Below are 11,910 nucleotides of genomic sequence, written 5' to 3' on the forward strand. Positions count from 1 at the left end.
TGTCTTCTTCTTTGGGTCGCCTTTTTTAAGGCTTGCTTGTGTCTGTTCGAGAGGTCCTTTTGAATTGCCTTCAATAACGGCAGCTACTCCAACAAAGGTCATGTATTTTTGAGGTTCAAGCTTTTGGATTTACTTAATAGACTGAAAAGAACATTACAATATGTGACAGCGAGAAGACATTTTAAATGTGTTCATTTGACAGCTGTACTGCCCTACAAAAGGCAAACTTACATTTTTTGATGTTTATTTAGTAACTACGCTAACTGTGTAACTGAGAACACTGGCTTTAAAGTTTTTTTTAAATGTCCAGCCAAATGTGTTATAGGTACAACCATACAGCTTATAGTCTTATTAAATATGTATTCACTAACAAAGACCACGGCAACAAAGTTATGGATTTAGTTTATTGCGTGTCATAGATTTATGGTGATGTAAAAGGGATGGATGATTGAGTGGTCATGGAAGGATGGAGATCAGACTGGTGTCGGATGAAGAAGGGAGCCGGGGCAGTTGAGGCTCTGGATGGGGGAGCCGCTTCTTCGCATGTCCAGATTTGTTCTCCTGATGGAAACCACTGAAGTATTGAACAGTATATAAAGGTATTAAAGCTACAGGAGCTCCATCTTGAGCAGCTACAACAGGTTTAGCATGCTGCCAGGCATTTATTGTATGCAATTAGGATACAACAAAGGTAACTGTATTCCAGTAAAGTTACAAAAATAAAGATGTGACTAGATGGACTGACAGAATTATAATTTTGAAATGAAGAATGATCCTAGTCTGTAAGCATGCACATGTGCACACATGACACACATCACCCTGGACTTGAGTGAAACCAAATACACAAGTGTATATTCTACACACGCTCACTATTAACTAAATGTGTCCTTTGCATGGCACAAGATGATCTCAGTTAATGTTAAAGGACATTCAGAACAATCATTATACATTGTGCTTCTGGCTTTTGAGACTCAAAAGGGGACTATTTGTTTTGTAGAAAGTAGTTTCAATGGAAGTTGTTCACAGTGGGATTATACAGAATGACCAGGAAAGCCTCTTGAGTTTTTAAAAATGTAATCTTTCAGTTCTAAAATGCTCTTTTTTAACTAAGGAGGAGGCAGAAATCTCAGGAACAGATGATGGAAAATCAGGGCAAATAAAACCACAAGTGAAGGTACGAAGAATCAGTGTGGTCAAAAATATCCAAAAGTTATACTTCAGTAAAAGTACTCAAATTTTACTTTGGTACAAGCAAGTCAACCATGCAAATAGTACTTGGGTGAAAGTCTGAAATGATCTGATATTAAATGCACTTAAATATGAAAAGTACAACAAAATAAATTAAATATGTATTTACATGTGTATTTGTACTATAACTTATGCTATACTTAACTATATACTGTGAGTTGACCAATCATCAGTCTGGCTGAAGTGTTTTTTTAATTATCATTATCTGATTTCCCATAAATACTTCAAAATTGGACTTAAGTCCAGTAAACGAGTACTCAATGTACTCAGATAATTGCCTTGGGCCTTTATTGTTTCCCTTTTGTACTACCTCTGCTGTCCACTGGATGGCAGTGAATCACCTCTGCAGCAGAACCGCACATCAATCTCTCTCTCTCTCTCTCTCTCTCTCTCTCTCTCTCTCTCTCTCTTTCTCTGTGTGTGTGTGTGTGAACTAAATAAGTGTATATTATTTTTCGTTTCATTGCAAACAGGTTACTGTTTTATCTGACAATACAAGGGTCTATTTCTATTTTTCTGATAGAATGACTGGTGTTGACAATGAAATACAGCAGAATAAATGTTCATGCAGCTGCTCATCTGCTGCCAGGTTAAACTGATGCATGCTCCCCTGATAACACTCATATTTTCTCTTTACATAGTGGCACAAAATGTTGATATTAGCTGCATCTTCACTCATCTACAAAAGCATTAGAATAATCTAAATGTGATATTTGTACTGCTATTTGACACACAAACACTAACATTCACTCATATACACACACTTGTGTAGTACCAGAGCCATTTAGTAATACAGATTCAGATCTTTAACTTAAGTACAAGTAGTGATTTTTAAAAATACTGTCTCACAAGTAAAGGTCCTGAATTTCAAATCTTTCTTCAGTAAAATGTACACAAGTACAAGCACCAAAATATACTCCTAAAGTAAATTAGACTAATTATTATATAAAACTCATGTCATGAGAAAATATGTTACTGGATTATAATAAGTGAGTCTTTAAAGGGGCACTGTGTGAGAAGAAATTAAAACTCAGAATTTTAATATTTACAATATTAATGAGGTAATAATACAAACTCAGAGATATATTTTTTTTTCCATAATTGAATAAACAAGCTGTTCTCAGAGGAAAATAAGGTCCCCAGAACACTGTTTGAAGCTAGAAATGTGGCAGGGTCCGCCAAATATAAACAAAGTAAAACAGTATGAAATTGTGTTGTCCTTTAAGGTCAGTTTGTTTATTTAACTTGTTTGGGCTTAAAGAAAAATCACCCAATGAAGATCTTTCTCTTCTGATTAAACTTTTCCCCCTAAAACTACATAATGCACCTTTAATGAGTAAGTATCACTAATGGCAATCTATTATAATTTATTATAATCTGTTAGTTGATTATATTTTGTGTTAACAATTTGAATATGTAAAGTAACGAATGTTATCAGATACATTTAGTGGAGTGAAAATATCTGAGTAGAAGTATAAAGCAGGGCCGCCCATTCGAGGGGGGAAGTTCTCAGGGGCCCAGCAGCTAACTAACTTATCCTGTCAATCATAATATAACCAATGATAACCAAATGTTATTGTAAACCAAAATAACCACCATTACTTATTAAAACAGCTCCAAAATAAACATCTTATCTATTGTTGCTTGCTAAAATGTACCCAGTCTCATAATGAAAACCCCTTCTCCTGAAAATGGGGAGGTAACCTTTTTTCTTTGTTAGCACCATGGGAGGCTAGCCCCATGAGGTAAGAAATGAACTGATCAAAACACACAACTAGCTAATGTTGGAGATAATTTCCTTGCTATGCCAGGACCAGGAGGTGAACTGTGGTGCCAGGAAAGAGAGGAGATAAAAACGGAAAATATGGATTCATGATACTAACCATTAAAAGCTTTATGTTTTAATCATGCTGTACATATAAAGAGTTGAACATTAGCACTAGCTATGAAGGCTCTGTGCAGCTCATATGTTGCATTATCTGTATTGGAACTAATGTTTCCCTGTTGAATAAAATTCAATTTTCAAAAAATGGAGCTGTCGAGAGAAACTTGTTCCAGTCGGCTGAGAAAGACTGAAGAGGAGAACATTAGCCGGGAGGTCGCCTGCGTCAGCAACCACTACCTGTGAGGAAGAAGATGATTTGGATAATAGTGAAGATGTCCTGGGGCTTTTCTTGGACCCAGCCATGTCTGTGCATGGACCTGCTATAAAGTAGCATAAAATGAAAACAGCCAAATACCTCAAAATTACACCAAAAGATACAACAAGGAACTTTTAACAGGTTATGAAACAGTCACAATTTATTGATGCCTCTATATGTAGATAAACAAAACAGACCATCTGTGAGAAGATTTCTGTATAGTTATCATAGTTATTCTTAATACTTGTCAACAGATCTGATTCTGACTTATCCAGAATAGATATGTCAAAAACTGAAGACCAAAACAATGTCTACTTTGTTTCGCTTTTGTCCAGAGGGGGCCACCTACATCCACACAGCAGATGAGAGTTCCTTGTAGCAGCTGTAGGTACAGTAATAGAGCACTTTACTTCTATTCCACCACAGGCAGCACTGCAGCACACACAGCCTGCCTCTCCCTCTTGTTCTCTCTTTGGATCTGAGCTGAACCTTTATCAAAGGAGAGCTGAGAGGAATTTGTTGTCTCTCTCTGTCTCTCTCTCTCTCTCTCACACACACACACACACACTTCTTTACTGTGTGATATCAGTGCTCACATGTGATTATGTGCGCGTGTTTTTTTTCTCTGTCACAGGATGTGATTGCAGGGTTGAAGTGTGCAGACTATCACAGTTTTCCTGCTGTGCTCCTGTGCAGAAGGAGCAGCTTGTTGACGGAGCATCTGCCCTACATTTCACTTCATTGTTCAGTGCTCGGATGGTGTCTGTCTCATCCTTGATATCGATACTGTCATGATGATTAAGCCTCTGCTGATGTCAGGAAACGGCTTCAACTTTGGCTTAAACTCATGGGAAGGAAAACAGAAATATAACACAACGTCATCAGTAAGATCAGGGGCCGAATGTGACTTAAGATTTGCTAAAATGTTTCAAATTTTCATACATCTACATTAAAAAATACAACTTTTTGAGTGTGGACTGGTTTAATGACATCTTCACACGGTTGCTCAAGTGTGTGAGCGTCTATTTTTAGTCTTACTTGATTATTTTCTTGGATTTGGAGCCACTCACTCCCTGCTGCTGTTGGGTTTTGTGTCTTTCCAATTTAAACATTACAGGCAAACCCAACAGGCTACACCCACTGCATATATTGGCACCTCCCCCTTCCATACACCCACCCACACACACACACACACACACATGTCCTAGATGATTTCACTTCCTGCATCAGGGCTATTTCGGTGTATTTGGATTTCCCTTGTCATTGTCTGCTTGTCACCTGGGTTTATTGTTGTTGTTTGTTTTCTTTCTTTTCATTTTATTCAGTTCTCACGTTTTATTTTCTCACCTGCTCAAATCCTCAGCTTTCACGTCTCCTAGCGACCACTTAATCTGTTTTTTTAATCACTCCATTATGTTTTGTGACTGTGCACACAAATGTTTGGTCCCCAGTCTTCCATTTGATGCAGTGTTCTTTATTTAAACTATCATTTGATGATTTATAAGTCTGCAGAGGTGTGAGAAGTATCAGTTTCTCTGCGCGGTTGTTTCGAGTTTCACCCACATGTCACTCTGCATGAAATATATGTTTACCTTAAAATAATACAGTATACCTGATCACACCTTTAACGATGATATTAAAATGGAGGAGGAAGAGGAGGCTGTGTGCACAGTGTCTGTGGACACCATTTCCGCTTTGTTATATCACAAATCATTTTTTGCAAAGGAGAGAAAATATAAATATTGACCAAAAATCTGCCTGTACAGCTTCATATTTTATCAAATATGAAACAAGTAGCATTTTATGTTGCTGGTTTTATTTGATTCATTTTAAAGCCTGTTAGCTTCACCAAACCTTTGACCATTTCAACTTAAGAGTCTCCTCTTAAATTTCATTTTAAGCCGATTTAAAGGTGCACTATGTAGTTCTGGAAAAGAAATACAAACTCAGAAATAATTATTTGACATACAGTATTTGGATAACAGAATAAACAGGCTGTCCTCAGAGGGAAATAAGGTGCCCAGAAAACAGTTTGAAGCTAGAAAGATGGCTCCTCAGGAGGGAACAAAGAAACAAAGCAAAACAGTGAGAAAATTGTGTTTTCCTGTGATGACACTTTGTTTAGTCACTTTCTTCAGTCACGAAAACCAATAAAGATTTTTCTCCTCTGATAAAATGTCTTCCCCAAAACTACACAGTGCACCTTTAAATTTAGAGAGATGACCCTGTTCCACACGGTGACAGATTGTTCTGTCTGATCGTTCCATTAAACTTCAGCTACACTGTGAAATTCACACTTAAGAAATCTTTTCTGAAAGCTTTGTCATTACAGCAAGCAGACGTTTTCTACATGAATGTAGCACCATTTTTAATTTCTATTCAAATTTCTATTTTTTTCCTTTAACTTTTAACTTCTGTGCGTTTGGAGAAATCTGGCTTCACATTATGAGTTAATAGAGAGTTAATAAATATATTATAAGTTGGTAATGAGGTCCAAAAAGAAAAAAAAAAACACTATTAATGAGCAACATCATTTTGTTACTGAATCAAAGCTGATCTGTGAACATTAAAGATGCTTTCTCTAAAGTCTTTTCACACCCTGATGACAAATTTCACTTCCTTGTCCGAACAACCGTAGACACAAGCAGGCCGTTATCAGGCCTGAGGTTTTAATTTTTCAGTATAGTTTTAAGATATACTAGCATTTTATTGGTGGAAGAATATTCTTCTTTCTGTTTGTTTTTATTCTTTACTACAAGAGTCAGTCAGGAATAAAGGTGTCAGACTGGCTGATTCAAGTCTACATCAGATTATCACATCTCAACACCAATTAATTTATTTTAAATTTCTTTCAAATTCTGCTGGTAAAATTTGTCTTTCAAAGAAAATAACGACGGGCATTTCAAAAGATTAATTTGATCATCTTTATTCAGGAAAAGAGTGACAGAAAAATAACAGAAATGTTTCATAAAACCACGACAAAATAAATAACTATGAACAATTGAACGCAGTTTATTTCATATTAACGTCACATGTTCAATAACGGTTTTCTTTGCCACAAATTCTCCAACAGTGATTTCATTTGTGTTTTAAGAAAGCTTAATGAAAACACACAGCAGGCCAATAGACAAGTTACAGAAAGGGGGGAAAAACATTTGTTTTATGTATTTAATAAATTGCAGATGTGATTATTTCATTACTCTTTGAGTTTAATCTGCACATGAGAAGCTGCTCAAAGAAGCACCGCTGACATGTCGGGTTTCATTGCAGGATACTTTGCTGCTCTATGCAGTCAGATAACTGCAGAAGCACCACCGTCCCCCATTCCACACATTCCAGGATTTCCCAGCAAGCATTGCAAGCAAGCCTAAACAAGTCACGTTCTTTACTCAGGGAGAATTTCACACAGTCGAGTGACTGAGGTCTCCTTTTGCCTTTCCCTTCACTGTGCAATCATAAAAGCTTTTAACTTTTCACATCTCAATCTTGTGAAATTAAAAACTGTTCTTTAACTCCGTACAGACATGAAGGGACTTTAATACACAGTCACCACACTCATTCTTTCACCTGGATCATTTGCACTGCAGCAGAGCGATCCGTACCCTATAACTTTGCTTCCTTTCACTTTTTAATAATTACTCGTGTCCTTCTGCTGCAGCTTGTAACAGCGACCGGACTGTGGTTAAACATTTCCACCCGGAGAGGTCTGCTGACAGTCATCAAAACAAACAAACCTCTTTCCTCTCGTACTTAAGGGTTCGAACATGAGGCGCACACAGGAGCTGTGACACCCAATCTCAACACAGGAAAGAAAGAGAGAAAGAAAAGAAAGAAAGAAAAGAAAGAGAGGAGAAGAGAAGTGAAGAGAAGGCAAAACGCGAGGGGGAGAGAGGGCCCTTGCTCCCTACATTCCTCCCAAACCTCCCCTCCCCCCATCGACCTGCTGCTGCTGCTGCTGCTGCTGCTACCACTGAGGATGCTCAAAAACACACATCAACCTCCCCCCTTCTCTCTCACTCACTCTTTTTTCATCTGCTTATTTGACCATCAGCACACTGACACGGTGTTTGGTGTGACGACAAAACAACACACAGGTACGGACAGAACTCCACTGAAAAAACTGTGGATTTAAGAGAGAATTCGTTGGAGAGAAAATCCAGATCAGATAATGGAAAAGATTTGAGCAGAGATGTATTTTTATTAACTAATTCTGATTTTTTTAATTATTATTACCTTAAACTAATTTGCCCTTCTGGTGACTCATTTTATTTGTTGTTGCTGTTTTGTTTTTTTAAGTTAATTTCCATTATTAGCCACATTTTTCATGAGCTATAGTGTAAATTAAAAATGTGGCCCCATCACACGAGATGGACCAAAAAAAATCAATATTATCTTTTTTTTCTTTATTTATTTTTTGCCTTTTCTCCCTTTAAAACGCCTCATTTCCAAATGCACACGAGTCCAAATGTACATACACTTTAAGCCGAGGTCACGGGGGCTCACTTCAGCCTACAAAATGTGTGTAAACTCTCTTCTGTAAATACACAAACTGGGTAAACAGCTTTAGGAGGCCTTGCTCCACCACCACCAACACCACCTGCTATCAGTCATCAGTTCCACTTCAACACTGTTTGAAATGAGCCCTTTAGCACCAGTTTAGTGTGAGCTGAGGCCAAATGCTATGACAATACTATTGCACTGCTAGAATGGATGGTACAGTAGTGCAACATTGTCAAAGCAGCTGACCTCAGCATGTGTCAGCACGTGGACGTGAGGGGAGGGGGGGGACAGCCATTCTTCACTGCCAAACTCCAATTACATTTAAATAAAAGACAATGCTGTCTGTCTGGATGGGTGTTAAAATAAAAAAAGGAAAGGCCGCTGTCCGAATGCTCAATTTGAATTTAGCTGATTTATTTGGTTTAAAGTCGATAATGGCTGTTAAATGTGTACAAAAAAATCCAAATCAATCAAAAAAGTCAGACTTCTTTGCTCCTAAAAAATTAAAAGCAGAATAACAGAAGAGGGGGAGGTCATCACATTTAATCTCCATGTGCAGGTTAAGAGTTAAGGCAGTAAAGGGAGGTGTGGGCCTCTGTTTCATCAGCCAATGCCCTTTTAATATTGCACTGCTCATCTCAATGTCCAGTAGTGCAACAGAAAAAGGGCAGTGGACAACAACATGGACACCATCAGAACTCCACTGCACATACTGACTCAACTGTCCACCTTTGACTCACATAAATAAATCAATACAAATTAAAAGAAACACAGAAAAAAATGCACTAAATCCTAAAAGAAAATCAGAAGTTTCAAACTGTTGCTGGCTCCACCTTTCTCCTGCACAAAATCAAGCCCCCCCCCCATTAAAGGTGATTATTTTAAGCACCAATTATCCCTCAGTGGGAGACAAAAAGTTAGGATATCACGCTTTAACAATGTAACCTCTGAATGGCGGAGCTAAACGAACTTCCTAAATTAAACAGCATTGGTTACTCTCACCCTGGGAGAATGGGAATTTCCCAGCATGTGGGCCCATACTATTCTCTGCAGTGAATGACATGCATTCTAATTTTGGGGGGAGAAATGGGAGGTTGGAGAGGAGGAGGAGGGGGGAGGAGGGACACACACACACACACACACACACACACACACACACACACACACACACACACACACACACTCCCAAAAGGCTTCAGAGGACTACTGCACAGCAAAACTATTAAATACATTTTTAAAAGCATCTCACTTCCATACTTTCTTCTTCTTTTTTTCCCTCTTATCATTTTGCGTTTAGATTTAGCTGAGAATAAAACACGAAGCAGGCTGCTGCGAATTAAAGTGAAAGATTCCCTCGAAAGAAAAAGAGAGAGAGAGAGGAAAAAAAAACTTTTTTTAGTAAAAGTTGCTCCATTACGGTGAAATCTCTCCAAAGGTCGACTGCAGCAGCCCCCTTGAATGAAAAGCAAAGTAGCTCCTGCAAGTTTGCACAATCAGCGCGCTGTTACACAACATACAGAATGTATAGCATTAAAGAGGGAAGCAGTGTGGAAACCTCCAGAACAACACCTCGCTTTCTTTCTTTCTTTCTCGATCCTGCTCCGTCTGATCGATCCTGTAAAAACACATCAAGGTGTTTCTTCCTCTTCTTTTTTTTTTTTTTTTACCTGTTCTTGTAGCTTTACGTTCCCTCCGCCATACATCTGTGTGAGCGGCCTATACGCCTCCTTCACAAGCCATTACTGCCAGCTCACAAGCCCACAGTACAATACTGACGACTTGTTAGATTGCACAACAGCCTATAGGCTTCACACACACACACGCACGCACACACACACAGTTAAAATGCCCCCCTCCTCCTCCTCCTCCTCCTCCTCCTCTCAGAGAGCCATTACACTACGATAACAGCCCCAATAAGGTGCAGGACGCGTCTATCTGCGTTAAATCGAGTCCCGATCAAGTTTTTCCAAGAAGCGAGCTTCCAGATGCGCAGCGCACGAGATCGACCCAACTCTTCTTCTTCTGCTGTTCTTCCTCTCGTCCGGCCGCGTAAATAAACACCCAATCCTCGCGTCCCGACCTTTGCAACTTCCAAGTTTGCGCCCAGCTCCTGACAATTTACGCACAAAAATCGGCTACAACTCACAGCGGACAACCTCCCCCACCTCCTCCTCCTCCTCCTCCTCCTCCTCTTCTTCCACCACCACCTCCTCCTCCTCCTCCTCTCTCTCTGCACAACCAACCTCCTCCTCCAAAATCATGAATAGTATCTAGCCAAGGGAGGGACAATCCGTTATAGGCAAAAAAAAAAAAAGAGAGAGAGAGAGAGGGAGAGAGAGAGAGAGGAAGAGGGAGAAGGAAGAAAAAAAAAAAAGTTGTCCATAAAACAAAGAAAAGCAACCGTCTCCACAAACCACACCTCGCGCTCCGCTGCCTCGGGGCTCCACGCCGTCGTTTCCCCGACGAGCTGGACGCGATGGTGGATCGAAAAACGTGCGGAGCTGGAGGAGTGTGTGTGTGTGTGTGTGCGTATGTGTGTGTGTGCGTATGTGTGTGTGTGTGTGTGTGGAGGAGGAGGGAGGGGGGGGGAGAGAAAAACGGCAAGTCTTCATGCACAAGCACACGGCCTCGCAGATCCGGACTCCATCTTTGACTACTTGACATTCAGAGCCTTGCCGGAGCAAATTCCTCGTTTGCATGCCTCCCGCTGATTGGCCCCTTCTTGCGCTAGTCTTTGCTATATGACGAGCCATTGGTTCGCTTTCGGCGTGTTCGACACTTCCAGCGGCCGCGCGATTGGCTGCGCGCCGCGACGCGTCACACCGTACAACGAATACCTGATTAACTGTGTCCCATTCACAAATTTCCCGTCGTCCCCCCCCCCTCTCTCTCTCTCCCTCGCTCCCTCTCCCCTCCCTCCCTCACTGTATCTGGATACTTGATCACTAATTATTTTATTTACATTTTGGCGCAAAAAGCTTTTTGTGCGGCTACAAAGGGGATTATAATTAGCTTTAAATTGGCCTCTGGAGGGACATTAAAGCTGCTCATTAGCTCAAATATGGAGTAAACCCGGCTTATCTTCTCGCACAGGCAGCGTGGGGCAGGCCAGAAGGATTGATCGATTAGAAATAATTGATTTTTGATAGAAACACAGAGTTACACACTCTCAATTCCGATGTAACGCCGCGTTTCGAGCGAACTTCACGACGAACAGATGAATTAAATGGCTCGAAAAGTTGCCCCCCAAAAAAGGTCCCCCAGCTCGAGTGTGAATATGCAGAATGAGCGTGTTACGATCCGGTGTGTGGGGGATCAATGGTTGGATCAGATCACACGGGGGGCTGGAGGCGGACCCGGTGGGCGCCTCGGCCCCTCGCGAAGCTTTGATTGACGCACAGAGAGGAGTAGCGGGCTGTGAAATTTGGCATTCCTGACCAGAGGAGCTGAAATAATGGCATTATCCAGTGGGAGAGGGCCCACTTTTTACTCCCCTCACAACCCACCCGACTCCAGCCCACTCAGAAGGGATCTGATTGTGCAGCCAGTCGGCAAAAAAAAAAAAAAAAAAAAAAAATGTTTGATGTAAGGCGGGGCATGGCATGATGGATCCGGTGAAGGTTTGGAGCAGTGATGCCCCCTCTGCCTCTCAGCACTGACACTGTCAGTGTGTGACACTGAAGTGGAGCCTGATCCTCAAACTGGACATTTTGTTTTCCATCTGATTTTATCTTCTGGCTTCATGACTGAAGCCCAAACTGTGCATTTCAATTTTAATTCACAACAGGCAGAGAGAGGAAAATTCAGGCTTACATCCCTCCATTAAGGGGGTTATTAAACGAGTCTTACAATACACGTGATGAACACTCAAACACACTGGTGATAATTATTTTTCTCCTCAGAGAGGATACAAGCAGAATCAGGTGCTCCTGCTGTGGAAGTGGTTGAATCCAGATCATGTGAGAATAAAAAATGATGCAGCTGTTTTTTTGTTTTTTGTTTTTTTGCACATTAAGTGAGA

The sequence above is a fragment of the Pagrus major genome, chromosome 12 (assembly GCF_040436345.1).
Source record: "Pagrus major chromosome 12, Pma_NU_1.0".
NCBI lineage: Eukaryota > Metazoa > Chordata > Actinopteri > Spariformes > Sparidae > Pagrus > Pagrus major.